General features: G+C 37.3%; 1 non-coding gene across 1 annotated transcript; it reads left to right on the top strand.

Annotated features, from left to right (window-relative positions):
• Window positions 1-10,088: 10,088 nt before the first annotated feature.
• TRNAG-GCC (transfer RNA glycine (anticodon GCC)) lies at window positions 10,089-10,160 on the top strand. The gene has a single exon. It is a non-coding gene; the product is annotated as a tRNA-Gly (tRNA).
• The last annotated feature ends 11,164 nt before the right edge of the window (window positions 10,161-21,324 follow it).

Raw genomic sequence — 21,324 nt, 5'->3', positions numbered from 1 at the left:
CAAACCAATCCCATTCATCACTATCATTTCGTATAGTGATAACGCTTTATCTTTCTTAGCGCTCCGCCCCTAACCTATACAAGGTTGGGGAACTCTGGTTACGCGGCTTTCTCTTATCTTGTAGGGGTCTATTTTCTCTGACTTGACTCAGCTTAACCTACTTAACTCAGCGGTTAGAGTATCACTTTCATACGGTGAGAGTCATTAGTTCAAATCCAAAGTAGGTAAAACAGACTGAAAACACCTGCTTTTGCCTGTATGATAGCAAGCACGGACTGGCAGCAAGGCTCTGTAAGAGAATGACCAAAGCATCAATTGCTTCCACTTGTGGCCTTCTTCGATCGCCTTGACACCTTAATATCAAGGAACCTCCCCCCCCCCCCTCTCTTCTTCTCCTCATGTATGTGGGCTGCCTACCCCGTCCCGAATAGACGAATAGGAATAAGCTGAATAAAGGCGCGGGAGAGAGAGTTGAGCATCAACTCACCTCCCTTCTTTATAAATTAGGTAAAGACCAAGGGGTCCGGAAACCCCAACGGGAAACCTTTCACCACGCCACACGATTCTTTCGCTAAGCACTCTCTCAGACGTTTCCACTTCTGCCCCTGTAAGCAAAGAGGTTTCAAGATACTAGGCGACCAAGTGAAAGTGAATAGCCCCGAGTAAATCTTCTAGAGAGCGTACCCTTTGTTTCTACTCTTTCTCTCTTCTAAGAAAAATAATAGAAATATAAAAACAAAAAGAATAAGATTTTTTTCTATGGACCCCTTGGACCTCTGACCAATGAGGTGATGACACATGCATGTGTGCATATGAACTTCTAAAAAGTGGGTTCCAAATCTGGGTGGCACTATGTAACTCAATCTATTCTAGGGCTATTGGTGGATTCTTTTTTAGAATAGACTCTGAGATAGATAAGACTTTAAGGAGATTTTATCAAGATAAGGTTGACTTTTGCAAGTGTCGAGTAGTCACAAAAGTAAGGTCTCTAACTCGCAGAAGACAAGTGAAAAGTATCTCGAGGTTTTGCCGCTTTGAAACAAGAAGTTTCAAAATATCGAAAAAATTCAGCATGATTTTTCTCTAAAACAAACTCGGAAGGTTCCGCCAGAAATAGTTTAGGATTAAATCATTTGGTCTTTGGAAGTTCCCTGATTGGGTTGAGAACCTGATTGAAGAAGACCATAATTTTTGAATACACGTAGATCTGCAGATCCAGTGTTTGAAGTTATTCTAATGTGTTTCGATTTAGGGATTTCACAGTTCAGACAGAGACGTTGTTGAGTATGTGGCTTAACTTACTCCAAGATGACTCAAGTTTCGATTGAGCAGTCATATTTCATAGTCACGGATCCTGCTTTAGCACCCTTTCATATTTGCAACTGTAGAGGGCGGTTTGTGACCTCCCAATTTTCTAATGAAATCGGAGACTAAAAGATAATGAGAGATAGCAATAAGATGCATCCATTTCTAGGATAATTCAGTGTCTTGTGGATGCTATCTATGAGGTAGTTAGACAAGCCCCATGGGGGATCCGTAACAAACTTGGCTGCATGTTTGTTTTGTACTTGTACAGTGGTGTTTCTCAATAGAATCCACTCAAATTAAGAAAAGACACACAAAACCCACACAAGCACACACATTAGCGATCGAGCAATAACTCAAGCTAAGAGGATGATACAAACCACGCCTTCAAGGTAATTTTTGAAACCCGTGCAAAAATAGAACACGAGGTCAATACTGGATGTGAGAAAACCACTTTCTTTGTTATATATTTGGCACCCCTAAAAAGTTTTTCTTGCGTATAAATAATTGTCTTAAAAATGAATAACAAATAATTCAATATTTTACATTCATACCAAACACAACCTAGTTCAAAATTGAAACCCAACCACCAAGGGTCAAAGTCAAACTCTTTTGCTTGAACTAACTTGCATGAAATTTTGGTAATAAATCATAGATTTAAGCAGATAAAATAGCTAGCTTCTGTGTTGCCTCTTCTGCCTGCAAGCTCTCAAAATATTTGACAAGGATTTCAAACACATAGGCATAAAACCATCTGGAGGGTTCGTAACCCTTTCTTGCATAAGTCCGCATCTGCAACAAAACAATGAGCATACCCTAAACCATATAGGTTGTTTATATGACATGATTGTTTCCAACACCATTTAGATATAAAATCTTCAACATTCACAAGCTCATTCCTCAGAAAAATAGCCAAGTACTCTTTTGCTCCTCGTAACAATTCTAGGGAGAAGGAGAAGGTTCATAAAAGGAAACTTCAACACCTTGAACACCAACTTTATGAAACCATGGATATGATAATTATACAATGAGAAGCAAAAAGAACATGCAGGAAAGTGTACCCAATGCCACATTACCTTAGACTAAAGGACACACATAATTGGCAGCTCTAGCCTTTTCCTTTGTTTTCTTAAAAAAAGGTCTTACTATGACATAAAACAGATTTTCTTATTCACTGTTATATTCTTTGTCAATGTTAATTGAACTTGAAATGCTTAAATCATCACATCCCATTGGTTTCTTCAATACTACATCCTAGGTATGCCTTACTGAACTATAACACCAATCACGGCACATGAGAATAAATATGTAGATTTACCACACTAGAGTTGCAGGTAGTTCTTAGCCAAAAGTATAACTTGGGACTTTCTGACCCAAACAGCCCAATATAACCCACTTATGGAGAAAAATTATAGACTAGGATCTATGCAAGAATTTTGAACTATTTGAGGGTATCTTATAGTTAATGACTCCTTTCAAATCCATAGAGCCTACTGAGATAACCAGGGAATCAGATATTGTTCCTACTTTGGTTCCAGAAACGAAGAGGTTATGAAATAGCACGAGATGGAACAAAAAATGACATCTTCTTTGCCACAGTGTCATATGCTGCCACCTGCACAATATAATGACAAAAGATTATTTAATGGCTTTATTGTGGGGAAAACATTAAAAGGAAGAATGCATGAACCTTGTATTTAAAACATCAGAATTCCATCACCTCTTATGCCACAGAACTTAAACCTAGCAAATACATTACAAACTCTCAAAAGTAAAGACGTAATAACCACCACATTGAGGTTATGTAACACCCTCCCGATAACAACTCCGTACATTCTACTGTTCCGGTGACCGGTGTCGGTCCGGACAGCTAGAACGTCCGGAAAAATAATTAAACTTAAGTGAGGGACCATAATTAACTCAAATATTAATAAGAAACACTTAGTAAAAATTTTAAAAATAAAATACAACCAAGTCAAATGAGCCGGTGCCCAAGCGATGGGTAACCGGAGGGAAGTTATGCTTCGCAACGAGGAGCCCTAGACCCGGGGGAAAAATTATAAAATAATTTTTGGGACTCCAAAAAAGGGTTATTGAGGTTCCCATGGCATTAGAATGCCAAGAAAATACCTAGGAAAATTTTTCAATCGGTACAGACAATTTTGACCCGTTAAGCCAAACGGAGGGCATTTTGGTCATTTCGCCTTCAGAGGTGATTTTTGGCCAACTTGTCCAGTTGAGCAAATAATTAATATGACATAAAATATGAATAAACATTACTAGAAATTAAATTGAAATTGAGTAGTGATGAAAAGAAAAGAAAAATCAAAGAAAAGCTCATTTATGACATCTTGATGATGTCATTTAAAATTGCCAACCAATCACCATTAAGTAACCATTTGACTAACTAATAAAAGAGCTAAATAAAGACCAAGGAAGACCAAAAACCAGCTGCCTTCTCTTCAGCCAAAAACGTGAGTTTCTCTTCTTCCTCCCTCCATTGATGTTCAATCAAGCAAGCTTAATTTCCTACCTTGTTACACCACTAAGCCTTAACCCCTTTCATTAAACCTTGACCATATCACTTGGAGAAGCTTTTGGCAGCCAAGAAGAAGAAGGAAAGTGAAGTTTTAGCTTGAAGAAATCTGCCCTACAAGAGGTTAAAGTGAGGTTAGTGCTATCCTTTCACTCTCACTCCTTTAATCCTTGTTAGACCATCATTTTAAGTTAAGAAATTGTAAGAACTTGAAGTAAATTATATGTGTTAGGGCATCTTCAATTTTTGGCAGCCCTAAGGAAGGATGAGTTTGATTGTTTTAATGAATATAGAGTGGATAGAAATGATGTTTAAGGTATGAATATGCATGGATGTTGAACTAGTGTGCTAATTGAGGTTTATGGGTAATTTAAATTGGACATTAGGGTTTTGAGAAGTGAAACTTGGATTTAGCTTATGAAATTGTGAAAGAACATTATAAGGGTCAATTAGTAACCATTTTAGGTATGTTGACCATGAATTGGACTGAAAAATAGTATAGCCAAGTGAATGTGTAGGCTGCCTTGTTAGTGCAGCAGAGTGACTGAAATTTCAGTCCAATTGCACAGCTATAACTTTGGCTGTGTTGGTCCAATTGGTGTTTGGCCAATTAGACATGAAACTAGGCTTATAATGGCACATTTTTGCTGAAGAAACCATGCCCAAAAGACCAAAGCAAGAGGACCAAAACTTGGCCCCAATCCGGACACCCTGCAACAGCCCCTGCAGAATTGACCAAATGAACAGTAACTGTTCATTTGGCCATAACTCACTGTAGATTTGGTCAATTGACCTGAAATTTTTACAGAAACAAGTTAAGACATAGACAAACAACTTTCATGAAGGAACCTACCCCAAATTATGGCCAGAACCTAACCCAAATGGCAGTGGCAGTCACTGTTTATGTTACTGTAGATATGGTAATTTCTGCAGAATGTAAATCCGGCCAGCTGTGGTTTTTGGACCATATCTGGAGCTACAAAACTCCAAATGGAGTGATTCAAAAAAATAAATTCAACTAGACAAAATAAGGAACAACTTTCATGTTTGTCATTTCTTCAAATTCCCACTGCAACAAGGCCCAATGGAATAGTAAAGTTGGGTCTCCAAAACTGAAATTTCTGCCCTCTTAGATTTAAGTTGAGAAATGAAAATGGCAATCAATTCCAACAAGTTTTAAATACAAAATGTGGTATGTTTGGGGTGTTAAAACTAATACACCTATTTTCTATCCAAAAGTCAACATTTTTGTTGACCAATGAGGTGAATAGTAACACCAAAACTTGAAATTTACAAATTGAAGAATTTAAAAGTTTTAAATGCCCTAGTATACCTAACAAGATTGGTTTGGATAGTTTGGCATGCCAATAGGGTTCAGTTAGCAGTACTGCACATGGCAATATGCCATTCCGTGATTTCATGGCTTTTAGCCATTCTGACCTTGTATTGAGCTTTGGCCTTGTGCCTGATATATTTACAGCTTGTTAGCTGTTCTGTTGCACACCGGGAGATACATATGTGACCGATGGTGTGACGGCCCGAGGTACTTGATACCCAGTGCCAGTTTACCCGTTTATCCAGTCCAGTCGTCTAGTGTAGGTTACTTGGGGCAACCAAATGAATAAAAGTGGACAAAGTAAATGATATACAAATACCAAACAAATAAAACATATACATTCACTACACATTTAATTTCTTGCTATTTTCTTTTATTATATTAGTGCACCACTAAGCATTATTGCTTAGCGCGTTGCTTTTGCCACGCGTAAGTTCTGGAGATACTGACCGAGAGCCCACTAGATCGCAGACTGGGTGAGACCTCCTGCAGCTCTGCATAGTGTCCGTGTCACCTCACCATCCACAGTGCATTGGTAGGACACTAGGTTTCATTTTGGTATTTTGTAATTAACTTTTATTTCCTTTTGTATAATTGAAACTTATGTAATGTATTTTGATGTTCATGTAAATAATGAAAATTGTAGTTATGAATGGAAAATTTAAGTATTTATTTATTGTTTATATATGAGTACCATGAGAAATGAATTTTTGAGTAATGGAAAGGTTGTTGAAAATCATATTGAGACTTTGTTGATGAAATGGAGTTGAGAATGATTGAATATGATTATTGGAAGTGTTTTTCACAGGTTCCGAAGAACTGTTTTCTCCATTTTTAGCCAGATCACTGGGATTTTCTATAAAATTTTTGGAACCTCAAATAAATTATAATTTCAATAAATGACTTAAATGAATTATATTTCATAAATTATATTCAAAACTATAATAAAAGTAAATTAAGGAAGAATAAAAATGATTGAGATAAAGTAGAGTGTTCCGGTACACCGTGTGACATATCTTACTCGGATATACTGTAGACGAGTAAGGGGTGTCACAGGTTAGATATGAACAGACATATTAAAGTGGAAGAAAAACAGTAAACAATGGCATCTCATGTACTAGACCTAGCCCAGTTATGTAAGAGCTTCTACTTGCTCTGCATTGTTTGGGAACCAATTGTTTTATGTGCTGTCCTCAAAATGTTTAGTTTCTTACCCTCTTTTGCCTAGTCCAAATTAGCAGCAACTGCAGCAAGTTTCAACATCAAGCTTAGAATTAGCTTCAGATATTTCGTAGCTTACCATGTTATGTAACATTTCATTTATTCTTCCAATTTTAAAACATACTAAAACATGATCACTTAAAAAAATTCCCACTCTCATTAATTTCAAGAGAGATCACTGATAGTGTTGTACTATGTAATGACTGGCCATCTATCACGAGCTATTTCATTATTAAAGGAACTTATGTGAAAACATCATTTACCTAGTCCACAGCCAAGGTCGCTAGAATTTAAAAACGAATGTAGACCATTTCTAGAATGGTGATTTTCAAAATTCTAGAACTGCTTGAGTAACCATCGAGTATTCAAATTTAAATAAGACCGTTGTGTTTATTAGTGTTTGTGCAAGTCTAGAATATCTTGTAGAGTAATTAATGCACTATAATCGGAATAGAAGATGGAGGAAATTGATAAAAATAACCTTGCTGTGTTATTCCATCTGAACATCCAAAGGCACATCATCTGCCTTTCTGAAACCTCCTAAAGGATGAAGCAGTAGAATTGGATTCTTGTAACCCATTTCCAAAAGTCGCCTGCATGTATCATTCATCAATAAGGCATGCCCATTATGCACAGGGTTCCAACATTGAAATGCAAAAACTGCATCAGCTTGATGCCTATCAAATTCCTTCCAGAGTTGTTGGCGAAAGAGCCTGTAGTGATCAAGCCCATCATTCTATTTGATAGGCTTTAGCACTTCCAGATCTCTATCTATGAGCCAATTTCCAACTGGCTTTGAAAAACCTCGACATATGGCAATCCTGGTGCAGTTATACCCCACGTTCTAGCTATTCTTTCTTCTTTGTTATGCTTGTATATCTCAATACTGCAATAAAAATGCCAATTTAGGAAATAACCTTTGGCTAAGGGAAGAGAGTCAAATAACTTAGCGGACATTGAGCTAGGTACAACATTAGAATTCCATTTTGAATCTTAAAAGGCAATGCAACAAGACTATACAACAATGAAAAATTACAAAAGGAAAAGCAATTAGCTTCACAAAGCAAAACCAGTATCTGGGGGTGGGTGTGAGGGGTGACTGTCTAAAAGACAACATGATTGGTTTTTGCTAAGATCCCCATCAATACTCAATTGGTGTCATGCCTAACTGGAGTCAGTTTGCCCATAATGTGATAGCCCCTTCACTAAAATTTTGGTCCCATACAACTCATAACAAACAACGCTGAAAAGAACCTACTCTCGATGAGAAGAGCCTTGACTTTCTATTATATTAGTAAAATGCTAGCGTGTTACTTCTAACAGCTTGCTTCAAAGCTTTACTAATAGGGCTTTTCTTATAGATTAAGAGGTGAGTAAGGGGTTGCTTCTTAGCGCTCCAGGAAATGAGATTTCGACCAAGAACAAAAGCCCAAGGTAGAGCATCGATCGTCAGGGCAGCCTGCCTTCCTTTATTTTAGTTGAGTAGGGGCAGATAGCTTAGCACCCAGAGATATATACATAGCGCAGCACAGGATGGATAAGATAAGAATTCAAGAGTATACTTTGTTTGGGTTAGACGAAGTCCAGAGGTGGAGCGAGATACCTCCATGCCGAGAAAGTAATGCAGCGGATGAAAGAGATAAATTGGTTGCCAAGCTCCTTAATGAAATCGAATAAAAGAGAAGAATCATTCTTGGTGAGAATGTTATCGTCAATATATAAAAGAAGAATGAGGCAATGACCATGATGTCGACAAATAAACATGGAAGAATCCGCACGAGGAACCCTTTTTCAAAAATAAAGTAGTGAGAAATGACCTAAATATTTGAAAGCAGGCACCAAGAGCATTGAAGGGGGCCTACTTTAGTTGTTAGAGGCCATAACGTAAATCGCTTTCTTGAGCTTGCATACCAAGTTAGGATTCCTAGGAGAAGAGAAGCCTAGAGTTGGAGGAGGCTGAATAGAAACTTATTCTTGCGAATCCCCCCTTCCCTTATGTTGTTGAAAGGCATTCTTCATGTCAAGTTGAAATAAGGGCCACTTCTTGATTGCAGCCAAAGCAAGAATGCCACGAATGGTGGTCATTTTAGCTTAGCAACCTAGGGCAAATGTTTTCCCTATCGGGGTTCGACTCAACTTCCTAACGGAAGCCTTTAGCTACTAATCTAGCTTTATATCTCTCTATCGAGCCATCTACTTTATGCTTGATCTTGGTAAATCCACTTGCAGCCAATGGCTTGTTTCCCTGCAGGCAATGAGACTAAGTCTTATTCGTTTTTTTTCCTGGGCATTGAATTCTTCCTGCGTAGCATTTCTCCAGCAAGAATGATTAAAGTCTTCAACATATAATTCAGGTTCATGAGAAGATTGAACTAACATGAGGTAAGCTTGATGTTTTGGGGATGTAAGATAAGACAAAAATACTTCAATAAGAAACTTGAAAGGATCGACAAACCTGAGAGAGGGATCCAAAATCTAAGGAAGCGACTGGCAGGGAAGCAATCAGGTTAGATCACGATCTTACGAGTAGTCTTACCACAGGAAATGATCAGTAATCACCGCCGAGAATAAACATGCTGTGTCAGGTGATTGGAATCCTCTGAGGTCAACTAAATAGGCTGACAATTAGCAGAAGATGCTGGCCTGAAAAGTGAGGCTGATCCATAACATCAACTGTAGAAGAATAAGGTTCTAGTTGATGAATAAGAGAAGGCCATAATACATCTCCATCACCATTCTCCCCCAAAGCTGAAACATTAGGTTAAGGAAAATATGAGGCGACCCCATTAAAGAGAACATTCAAGGATACATTGAGTCTCTTGGATTTCACGTCATAGCATCTATACCCAGACTGAGCATTTCCAAGAAAGACACAAGTGATTTCTTTGAAAACAAAACATGTGCATTCAAAAACTCGCAAATGCTATAGGATGGTGTTACCCCAGTAAGAAGTTCATGAGGTGCCGCTGTAGCTTATTCCCTCTCTCTTCCCCCCCAAAGGAGAGAGATGTCCCGTCCCATCTTTATGCACATCCATATACATAGCCAGACACAAAGGTGTACAATCTGGTCAAAATCTACGATTTTTAAAGTTCGTAAAGAGTCTCTTGTTCTCTTACTTACTCTAGTGGCTGGTAAAGGCCAACCGAGAGGGGAGAACAAATGGCTCAGGAATCAACTAGTTCCGAGCAGACTTGTGGAGCTGCTGCTTGGATTATCGTAGAATAAGAGGAACCGTCTTAAGTAATTACTTCACTTAAAAGACAGATGCCGCCGCTGCGAGGCAAAAGAGTAACTTGTCTAGTTTTGCGGTGCACTCACTCCTGTTACGAGAATGAAAAAAGCCCTAGCTAGACTCGAGACCAAGATTCCTTATAACTCGCACCAATAGCGGTACTGAATGGCTAGAGATTGATTGAAAAAGCAGCCCAGCCAGCCCGCCCCTTTAGTGATTGTGATCAAGAGCATACACTGGACCTGACCCACTAATCATCATCTCATCTGACGCGAAGCAAAAAGAAAGGGGAACCCTTCCTTCCCAGCCCAGCTGCCTCTCCCCCCCTAGCTGCCTACCTACTCGTGCTCGTAGCTCGATCGGGGGTCAAGAGTGTGGTCCAGTGGAAAAATAGAAGTTGTCCGTATCAAGTGATATGTGAATTGCTCAGTAGTGCTTCGCCACTATTGTAGCTGGCAGAAATAGCTTAATGGTAGAGCATAGCCTTGCCAAGGCTGAGGTTGAGGGTTCAAGTCCCTCCTTCTGCTCTTGGCTTCATCGTTTAGTGATAACGAGTGGAGTAAGTAGTGAGTAGAGTGCATAAGCCCCTTTAAAGATAGAGGCGAGTAGCAAGCAGCCCCTTGTCTTGTCTTGTATAGGGTTCCAAACCTTTCTTACTAATAATAAAAAAAAGGAAAGCCAAAACCTACTCCTAACAAGTTACTGGCTGTTTAGCCATTGTGCGCTAGCGTTTTCCCTTACTAGTAAAGGGGCTGCTAGTTGTAGCACGTAGTGTACTAGTGAATAGGAACAACGGATTGAGTTACTAATGATGGATGGAGGTTGAGGATAGAACATGTTCGGTGCCTTGCCCTTGTCTCCTTCACCGTAGACTGCAAATGATGGGAATTCTATCGATAAAAAAGAGGCATAGGCATCGCCCCTCGATCCAATCCATCTTCCCTGGCCTCCCCAACACACTCTTGATACAAAAAAAACCTCCCACCATAGAGAAAAGATCTAAAGTCTGGGTCCCCTCGATCACCCTTTCCAAAGGAAAGCCTGAACTGGTCGAGAGAGATGAACCTGCACCACATTTTTTAACCTTTGAACCAAAACCCCCAATTAGAGATGGAATTCCAGAACCTAAACAACTCAGTTGAGAGCTCCGTGATCATTTAAGGGAAGGTCCAAAAATGATTAATAGGCTATTCCCCCCCTATCCATCTCTTTATCCCTCATTCCACTAATCCGTTGTTACTGATTCATTTAAGGCAGACTCCCCACTTCTTTGTCTTATTAGCATAGGTGTTTGTCAACAATGAAAGCCGTTGAACTTAAGACTCTTTTTGAGAAAGAGGGCTAGGCCTAGGGGAGGAGGGCTTTTAGGGACTAGGGAAGATGGGTAGATTATAGAGCTAAGGGCGGATCGAAGGTTTGTCCATTGGGATTGGGCATGGACGAGCCTCTCCTTTACAGTCGAGTATCTTCAAACCTCTCCTAGGCCATCATTGGTGAAAAATGAAACAATCAAAACTTATTCCATCCCGTCATTAACCGATGTAGGATTAAAGATCAGGTCCAGGATTCGAGTCAAATTGACCTTCCCTCTCATCCCAGGGTTTGGCAAGGAATTCAATCAAATGTTCATTGTTCAATATCTCAGCTGCTCAAGAAGTTGGACTAGTTGCTCCTCTGACCCGAAATGGATTTTAGGGGAAGGGTAGAGCCTCACCTTTCAGTAGGAAGGTGTTCATTGCTGGGACAGGTTCAAACTGGTGAAGGGAGGAGGAATTCAATACTCCGATCTTATTGGGGATTCATCACTGGCTAGGGCTTTCGAATCAAAGCATGGGCATCTACAACTAAAAGGGAGCAGTAGATCGTCGATTGATGAGCCAGGTCAGTAAACTTCTATTAGGACTTCTATTGATTATTGATTTGACTAGAGGGGCTCCTAGTAGCAAACTTGTATGAAGGGCCCCCATGGAGATGCAGGAGATGCAGGAGTCGCCAGCTGGATCAACCAATAAATGATAGGCTAGAAGGATGGGCTCATTCGACTAATCAGAGATCCCTAGCCCTACCTAAACAGAGATGTCCCTAAAATAGGGGATTGGTTGATCGAAAAGCTCAGGCAGGAGTAGGACATTCTAACAAAATATTTCTGATCCGCTAGCCTTTCGCTCCTATCCTTTCAGTCGAGCTTCCGTTGGTCGCCTTTGAAATCCCATTTTTTCATCGATAGGTAGGGTGATTCCTTATTCCAGTTGTAAAGCGGAAGAAGAGGGAGAATGGGCACAGCCCCACTAGCAGTCCTCATTTTTTATCTGAAAGGAATTGAAAATGAAACAAAAATTTGTGTTCACTATCTATGGAATGGAGTGATTATCTATCCTTAGTCTCCTCTTCCCTATCTCCCCCTTTTTTCCTTTCCTTTCTCGCCGGTAGGAGAATCCATTTCTTTTCTTGTATTGCTTATTATGATTGATCTGTAAAAAAAGGGCACTCTTCCTAATTCGAGTTTGAGATGGAATAAGACCCAGACGTAGAGTCCCGTCGGCCGGGAAGGGATTTTTTCTATTCTTTTCTTGACTCCCTTCTGGCCTTTGAGCGAAAGCCCTTTCTAGATGGAGTAGTGCATCTCTGTCTTGAAAGCCCGCCCGAACTCCTATCTCTACTACCTATCCAACCGGAAGATTCTTTTTCGTGGTAGAGTATATTCTACTATTCCGGTGACTAATGTCTATCCGGACAGCCAGAATGTCTGAAACTATATTTAAACTAGAGTGAGGAGTCATAAATAACTCAAATAATGATAAAAAAAAATTAGGGAAAAGTTTAAGCAATGAAATGTACTAAGGTTAAATGAGCCGTAGCTCTAGCGATGGGTAACCGTAACGGGAAGTGACTGTGAAGACAGTTAGTGACCCTAGACCTGAGGGAAACTTTGTGAAATAATTTTTGAGACTCCAGTGAAGAGTTATTGAGACTTAGATGGCAATAGAATGCCAAGAAAATGTTAAGAAAATTTTCTAAATTGGTACAGATAATTTTAGCTCAATAACAAAATGAAGGGTATTTTGGTCATTTCACCTTCAGAGATGATTTTTGACCAACTTGTCCATTCAAGTGAGGTATATGACATAAAGTGTGAATAAATATTAATAAAAAATTAATTAAAAATAAGTAAAAGAGAAAAGAAAGCTTGAAATTAATAACATAATGCATGATGTCATTAAAACCTCTCCCACTAATTACAATTAAACAAATCTATTATAAGAGATAAACTAGAGATAAATAACCAAAAATTTCCCTCATCTTCTTTTACCTCCCTCACTTGGCCGAAACTCTCTTGTGAGCTTTCCCCCATTGTTGTTCATGAAAGCTTGAAATTTCCTTGACCTTCTACCATAAAACTCATAAATCCCTTCATCAAAAATTGTCGTCTCACCTTGTTAAAGTGTTTGGCTGCCAAGAAACAAAGAGAAAGTGAAGAATTGGAACCCTAGAATTTGCTTTAAGAGATTAGTGCCACCTTTTTCTCTCTCTCTCATTATATTCATATTAGGAAATTAAATTAAGCTAGGAATTGTGGAAAATGAAGAAAAATATGCATGTTAGAGCACCCCTTGATTTTCAGTAGCTATGGTGGGGGGAAGAATTAGGGTGTTTAATTCAATTTAAACTTGAGTTCTAGTTTAATTATGATCATAAATATGAAGCATGAAGTGAATTGCATGTGTTATGTGCAATTAGTAATTTGTGGTTAGAGTTTTGAACCCAAAAATTAGGGTTTTGTGGAATTGATGATGGATTTATGTTCTAATGGTCAATTAGTGACCATTTGATAAAGTTTGACCATAAAATGAAGTTTATTATGGCATTGGATTATGAATTAGTATGCTGCCCCTTTGTGCCAGAAATCCTAGACTTGAGTCCAGTGTGTTTGGGTAGCAATAACTTGACTTGTGTAACTTCAATTGGTGCAAGGCCAATTAGAGGTGAAACTAGGGACATAATGCCACATTTTTTTATGAAGGAACCCTGCTTAGAAAACCAACTTAAGTTGACCTAAAATTTGCCTAAATCTGGGTAACCAAAATTCTAGACCTGGAAAATGACCAAATGAACAGTGTTTGTTCAATTGGCCATAAATTTGTATAGAGAGGTCCAAATGACCTGATTTTTAAACCCCCCAAATTCTAACCATAACCAATTCAAATTGTTAGCTAAAATTAGGACACCAAAACTGCCAGAACCAAATTCTGACCAGAAAATTTGAGAATGGACCAATCCAGCCAGTTATGGTAAAAGTGCCATAACTTGAGCTACAAAACTCCAAATGGAGTGATTCAAAAAGAGAATTAAATAAGACACATTAAGGAACAACTTTGATGAAGAAATTTTTGCCAAATTCTCACTGTAGATTGGTCCAATAGAACAGTAAACCTACGAGACCAAATTTGAAAATTTGAAATAACTTCCAATGAGCTTTGAATTGAAATTGGCAACCAATGCCAACAAATGTAAAACCCAAAATGTGGTATACTAGTGCAATTAGAACTTGTATACCTATTAATTATAAAAAGTCAACATTTTTGCATGAATAGTAAGGTGAATAGTAATCACCAAACCTTAAATTCAAAAAATTAAATAATTAACTTTGTAACATGCCCTAGTATGCCTAGTATGACTGGTTTGGATAGATTGGAATGCCAATAGAGTTCTGATAGCAGTACGGCATATGGCTTCATGCCATTCCGTGATTTATGGTATATAATGCCATTTTGTGATATTATGGCTTTTGGCCATTTTGATACCTTTAATATGCTTGGCCTTGTGCCTGATGACTATTATGGTTTGTTAGCCATTCTATTGCACACCTGGCAAACACTTTGTGATCGATGGTGTGACGGCCCGAGGTACTTGGTACCCAATGCCAGTTTACCCATTTATCTAGTCCAGTCACTGGTATATGTTACTTAGGCAACGAAAATAAGACTTAATAATTTATAATCACGTAATGAACATAAAAAGTACTAAATTAATAATTTTATAAATATTTATCAAAAATTTCAGTCTGCATGAAATATCAGCTTAATTTATTGCATTTAATTATTTTAGTTTATTTTTATTTTATATTGACACCACTAAGCTGTATTGCTTAGTGCATTGCTTTTTGCCATGTGTAGGTACTGGAGATACCGATAGAGAGCCCAGCAGACCTCAGACTGGGTGAGAGTCTAGATTCTGCATTGAGTCTAGTGTCACCTCCACTACAGTGCATTTTGGGTAGGACACTAGGCTACATCATGTATTTTGAATTTTGAATTTTATATTAGATATGTATTTTGTTATGTAAATTATAGAACCAGGTAATTATTTGTAATTATGTACATTAATGACATTTAGTATTTCATTTATGAATAGTACCAATTTTATTTGTTTTGTATGAATGAAAATTGTGAAATTGAGACAAATGATATGAAATATTGGAATTACGAAAAATTTATGCTTTTTAGATTATATTGTTGAAAATTTTAATAGGCGGGAAATCATTAATATTACTAATAAATTAGGGGAAACTCTGTCAGTTTCTCTGACAAAATAATTAGACCTAGTTTAATAAAATAAAATGTGATTAATTGGAATGAAATAAGATTAATTAAGATGCTCTGGCACCGAGTGTGACATGTTTTGCTCGGCTACACTGTAGATGGGTAAGGTGTAACACCCCTCGCCTGTCTACAGTATAGTTGAGCAAGGCGTGCTACACAGCATGTCAGAGCACCTAGTCTGTAATCAACTCATTTCCTGAACTCAATTTTATTTTAAAAAGTCTTTTATGTAATATTCATATCATGCTGATACTATTTTCATACTTTAATAAAATCAGTGTTTCAAAAATGGTAATAAAAATCTGGCATGGTACCGTCTGTATTTCGAACGAAATGTACTTCTAAACCTATTAAAAACAATTCAATATGATAATCTCAACCATCCAACTAATTTTTCAGTCTCACAATTTCATAATTTCAAAATACAGTCCATCATATTTTACACTTATCAAAACATTATCCATAGGAGTTTAATATGTACAAATTATTACAAACCTTAAAGTTTTAAAATATACAAAATTACATAACAAAATGTCAAAATACAAATGATAGTCATTACACAAGATCCTAAGTCCTACCATGTATATAATGTAGTGCAGATGACTCTAGACTCCTGTGCAGATCTGATGTCTCATCCGGTTGTAGGTCTACTGGGCTCCCCAGCTGTGTCTCCAATACCTACGCGTTACAAAAGCAACGCGCTAAGCAATTTTGTTTAGTGGTGCCAAATATAAAGAAATATACAGTAAAATAAAGTAAATGAGTTGTTTATAAATTTATGACATCGATATTCTTTGCAGTTGCTGTTTATATTTTTATTTGCTAACATTTCAATTTTTGCTGATTTTGGTGGTGTTGTACGTCAGAAGACTGGATTTAGCTATTTAAATTTGATAGTGCTTAAATTAACTGCCCGTGTAGCCTATACGCTAACCAGACTGGATAAATGGATATACTGGCACTGGGTACCTAGTACGTTGGGCCATCACACCATCGATCACAAAGTGTCTCCCGGTGTGCAAACAGTGTGGCTAAAAAGCCATATAATCAATCTGGCGATAAGCCAAGTATAATAACACAATATATATAGCCGTAGGCTATTAAAGTCACAGTACGGCATAATATGCCGTAAAAACATAGTATGGCATAAAGCCATTTACAAAACAGCTGTCAGAATCCTATTGGCATGCCAACCTATCCAAACTAGTTAACTAGGCAAACTAGGGCACATTACAAATTAATTGTTTAATTCTTCATTTTTTTGAGTTTACTAATTATCATGTAATTCACAAGTCAATGTAAATATTGACCTTTTTAGGTACTATGGATAAGTTGATTCTAGCATCAACATATCACAATTTGTAATTCAATATGCTGCCAATATAGTGCAATTTACCATTTGTACAATTTGGCATTCATTGCCAAATTATTTCAAGCATCATTGTATGTAAATGTCAAATTTTCAGTTTTAGTGTGATAGATTAATCTAGCTTAATGTCCTATTTCTCTTGGTTTTTAGCTTCTGGTCAAAGAAGCAAAATTGTAGCTCTATGTCTTATTGAACTTTTGGCAAAATTTCAGGTCATTCTGAGTTGTATAGACCAAGATATGGTCAATTTACTAAAGCTGGACAGATTGCACTTTTAGTGTAAAATTTGGTCAATTTTAGGTCACATTTAGTTCTGGCAGTTTTGGTAACCAAATTTTTTTCAAGCTATTTGACTTGGTTCTGGCCATTTTTGGGCTTTGGTGTCTTCATAAGAATTGTAGCTCTATGTACAAGCTATCCATGGTAAAAATTTCAGGTCATTTGGATTTGTTTTGTGTGAGTTATGGTCATCCTAATAACTACTATTCATATGATCAAAAATCTGGGCCTGCACTTACCAATTCTGGATTTGGTTATTTTTAAGGTCAGTTTCTAGGTAGAATTTTGGCAACATTTCTATATGAAAGTTGGCCTATTTGGTGTCTAGTTTCACCCCCCCATTGGCCTCATACTAATTGGGTTTACAGTTTTACACTTATAACCTAATTTAAGTACTGCCAACACACACAACCTGCATTTGAACATTTCATTTCCAATTTTAACATTCCTCCTCCTCCCAATACTTCAATATTCAATCATGGCACTTCTATATATATTGTGAACAATTCTAGCAAGCATTTTGGGTAGAACACTCAAGTGTTTAATGCACACAATACACCATTAAAATTCAACATTTACATCCACCGAAATTCAACATACCTCAACACCAATATTGCACATACACTTCCATGGAAACTACACATGCTGCCCACAATTTAATACCATCACATCTCATCAATAAATTACATAAACTCACATACAATTTCATAACATTATAGGCTACCAAACATGGCAGTTTACCAAAGTATCAAAATCCATTTTCAAACCCTTAATTTAAGCACTAACATGCACATACCTGGACATTAACCTACTACAACTTTCATTTGAGTTAATCAACTTTAATTCCCATCCATTAGAGGTAAGCAAAACTCAAACATAACAAACTTCCATGGCTACTGAAAATGGACAAGTTCATATCTCAATATTTTTTTCATTTCTTTTCACCAAATTACTCACCTCAACCTAAACACAAGGTTTACTAAAGCAAGGGAGAGGTTTTGGACACTTACCACTTTTGGAGCTTATTAAAACTTCACCAAATCTCTTCCTTTTCATTCCCTATAATCTGCCCAAGAGGTGTGGACCAAGTTTAATAAAAGAAATTATAAGGATTATGGCATGAAAATGGAAGAATGGAGCTTTGCATGTGGGGCGACAATGGAGCTTTCATGGAGGATTAATTTTGGCAAGTGAGAGGGAGGTTGAAGAAGAAGATGACAATGAATGGAATCTGCTGTCCCAAGGTCCAATATGTCTCCCAAGTTAGGAGTTAGTGGAGCACTAATCTTATTTTTAATGTTTAATCATTCCAAGTTTCCAAATTTGCACATCTATCTCAATTCTCTCACTATTTACATAATGTATCTCATTTTAATTTTTCATGACATTTCCAAAGTGTAATATCATTTATTTTTAATGGACATTGAGGTCAAAAGGCAATTCTAGGTTGTATTCCCAATTTTTCGATAACACCAATTTTTGTTTGTTTCTCGATTTTTCGTTTTTCTTTGTACTAATTTATTAATTATTTTTTTATATTTCTATTGTCAATTACATTTCAATAAACCTTTAATTATGTCCTGAAATATAATTTCGAGGGTTCCCCACAGTCCTGGGGTCGGCAATTGCTTCTCCGTAACTTCCCGGTGCAGTTACCCATCGCTACGGTGTTGGCTCGTTTAACTTAGTTTCATTTTCTCTCTTTCATTTTTCTTTGATTTTTCTTGTATTTTCTTTTTATTTATTTCATCATTATATGTCTGTTCACTATCACCGAAGTGTAGTTCCAGACATCCTGAATTGCCCGGACTGACATTAGTTCACCAGAGCAACAAAACATACAGAACACGTACAGGGAGGATGTTACATAAGGGGTGTCACAGTCCAAAGTTGAAGAAGCCCCCGAATAAGCTCAAGAAGAAGGCACTCAAAGTAACATGTGATGAATCAACTAACTCCAAAGATGAGGAGATTGGTAATGAAATTGCCAAAATGTGCTTTATAGCAATGGAGGAAAGCTCCAATGAGTTAACTCTAAGTGATGATATTGTTGAATTTTCTTATGTTGAACTTATTAATGCTCTTAAAGTCATGAATGATGAATTTTAGTTAAGTTATAAGAAAAACAAACTTTAAAACATGAGCTAGTTAGTTTAAGAAAGGAGAATGAGACCTCATCTAAGGATACTAGACCTTTAGAAAATGATATACAAAAATCCTTAAATGAGCTTTCTTTAGAAAATGAGAAGTTGAGAAATGAAATTGTTGAATTAAAAACTTCTCTTTCTAAATTTGCTAAAGGGAAGGATAAACTTGATGCAATTTTGGACTCTTAAAGGTCTCTTAGCGTCAAGTATGGACTTGACTATAGAAAAATTACCCAAGCACCTTATTCTAAGACTATATTTGTTAAAAGAACTAGTTCTAGTGAGCCTAGTTCCCAAGAGTCTAGCCCAAAGGTGATTAATCTTAAAACACAATAGCCAAAGACACCTAGTGGCAATGAACCTAGAAAGATCTCATATCATCAACATGTCCCCAGACAAAACTTTAATAGGGCATTTACATCTAGGAGTTTTCATCTAGGCCAAACTCCTATAAGGGACATGCTACTAGGTCTCACAACCATCATCACACTCACCATTCCTCATGCTCACATGAACATAATGGACATGAAAAGAGTGGCCATATGAGACCATATGCACACTCTTATGCTTATAGACCAAGAACAAGAAGGTTCAATGGCCATTGTCACTATTATGGCAAGTTTGGGCACACAAACTATAGGTGTGCTATTAGGAAAGTCCATCATGGATATGGTAGATTATTTGATTTTAATGATGATGGAATTACTAACCCCCAAGGACCCAAGTACATTTGGGTACTTAAAGTTGTTTCAATTATTTTTGTGTAGTTATGCTTGAAATTCTCAAAGCTTGAGAGCAAGTGGTACTTAGAAAGTGGATGTTCAAGGTAGATCACTGGAAAGGCCAACCTTTTCCTTTCTCTTGAAAAGAAGGATGGAGGTGGGTAAGTGTAACATCCTCACTTTAGTTAGTCCGTACAGTCTACTATTCCAGTGATCAATGTCGGTCCGGACAGCTATAATGTTTGAAATTATAAATAGACTAGAGTGAGGAGTTATAAAGAAACTAAATATTGCTCATAAAAATTAAGGAAAAATTTTAGAAACCAAATACACTAAGGTTAAACGAGCCGAAACACTAGGGATGAGTAACCCGAAGGGGAAGTGACGGTGAAGGCCGTTAGCAACCCTAGACTCGGGAGAAAAATTATAAAATAATTATTGGGACTCCAAAGAAGGGTCATTGAGGTTCTTATGGCATTAGAATGCCAAGAAAATGCTTAGAAAAATTTTTCTATCGGTAAACACAATTTTGGCTCGTTAAGCCAAACGGAGGGCATTTTGGTCTTTTCATCTTCAGAGATGATTTTTGTCCAACTTTTCCAGTTAAATAAATAATTTATATAACATAAAATATGAATAAATGTTGTTAAAAATTTAATTGAAATTAAATAGACAAGAAAGGGAGAGAAAATGAAAGAAAATGGAATAATGACATCATAATGATGTCATTAAAATTCTCCCAACCAATCTAATGTTGACACATGGCATAAACTTATTTAGAAGAGACCAAATGGGCTGAAAAATGAAAAAAAAAAATCAAAACTCTCTCTTTCTTCTTCTTCTTGCCGTCACCCATACCCACCATAGCCAACCTTAGCAAGCTTTTCAAAGCATGATTTCCCTAACTTTTGCCCAACTAAATCCTATATTCCCAACACAAAAAAGTGTTCTTACATCTAGGAGAGTCTTTTGAGAGCAAAAAGAAAAGGATAAGAAGAACCTTAGCAAGTGAGAAACTTCACTCCATTAGAGGTTTGTGACCTAACCTTAGTTTTCACTTAAAATTCATGTTTAAGGACTAAGAATGAGTGCAAATCATAAAGAAATTTATCGAATATCATTTGTATGCCATCCCTAAATTTCGGCAGCCTTGGTTGGGGTATGATTGTGATGAGTTTTATAGAGCTAACATGCTAGTATAGCTGCCCTCAATATGTATCTCTTAAGTGGATTGATGAAATGCAATGATAATGCATGGTTTATAATGTTTGAGTTAGGGTTTGGGGTGGAAAAATGAGACTTTGATCATGTGATGATGAAAATAGGTTTTAATGGTCAATTAGTGACCATTTGGTTTTGTTTAAATTAAAAATGAAGTGAATTGTGTAGTGGGATTGGAGTTTGGTGTGGCTGCCCTTGGTGACTTGTAGGACTGGGCATGAGACCAGCAGGTTTTGGCAGCAATAACTGGAATTGTAGAGGTTCAATTGGTGCAAAGCCAATTGGACATGAAACTAGACACATAATGGCACAACTTTGGTGAGGAAACCATGCCCAAAAAACCAAACCAAGTT

The sequence above is a fragment of the Hevea brasiliensis genome, chromosome 5 (assembly GCF_030052815.1).
Source record: "Hevea brasiliensis isolate MT/VB/25A 57/8 chromosome 5, ASM3005281v1, whole genome shotgun sequence".
Lineage (NCBI taxonomy): Eukaryota > Viridiplantae > Streptophyta > Magnoliopsida > Malpighiales > Euphorbiaceae > Hevea > Hevea brasiliensis.
The sequence above is the reverse complement of the archived record's forward strand: the minus strand, read 5'-3'. Positions and strand labels throughout refer to the sequence as shown.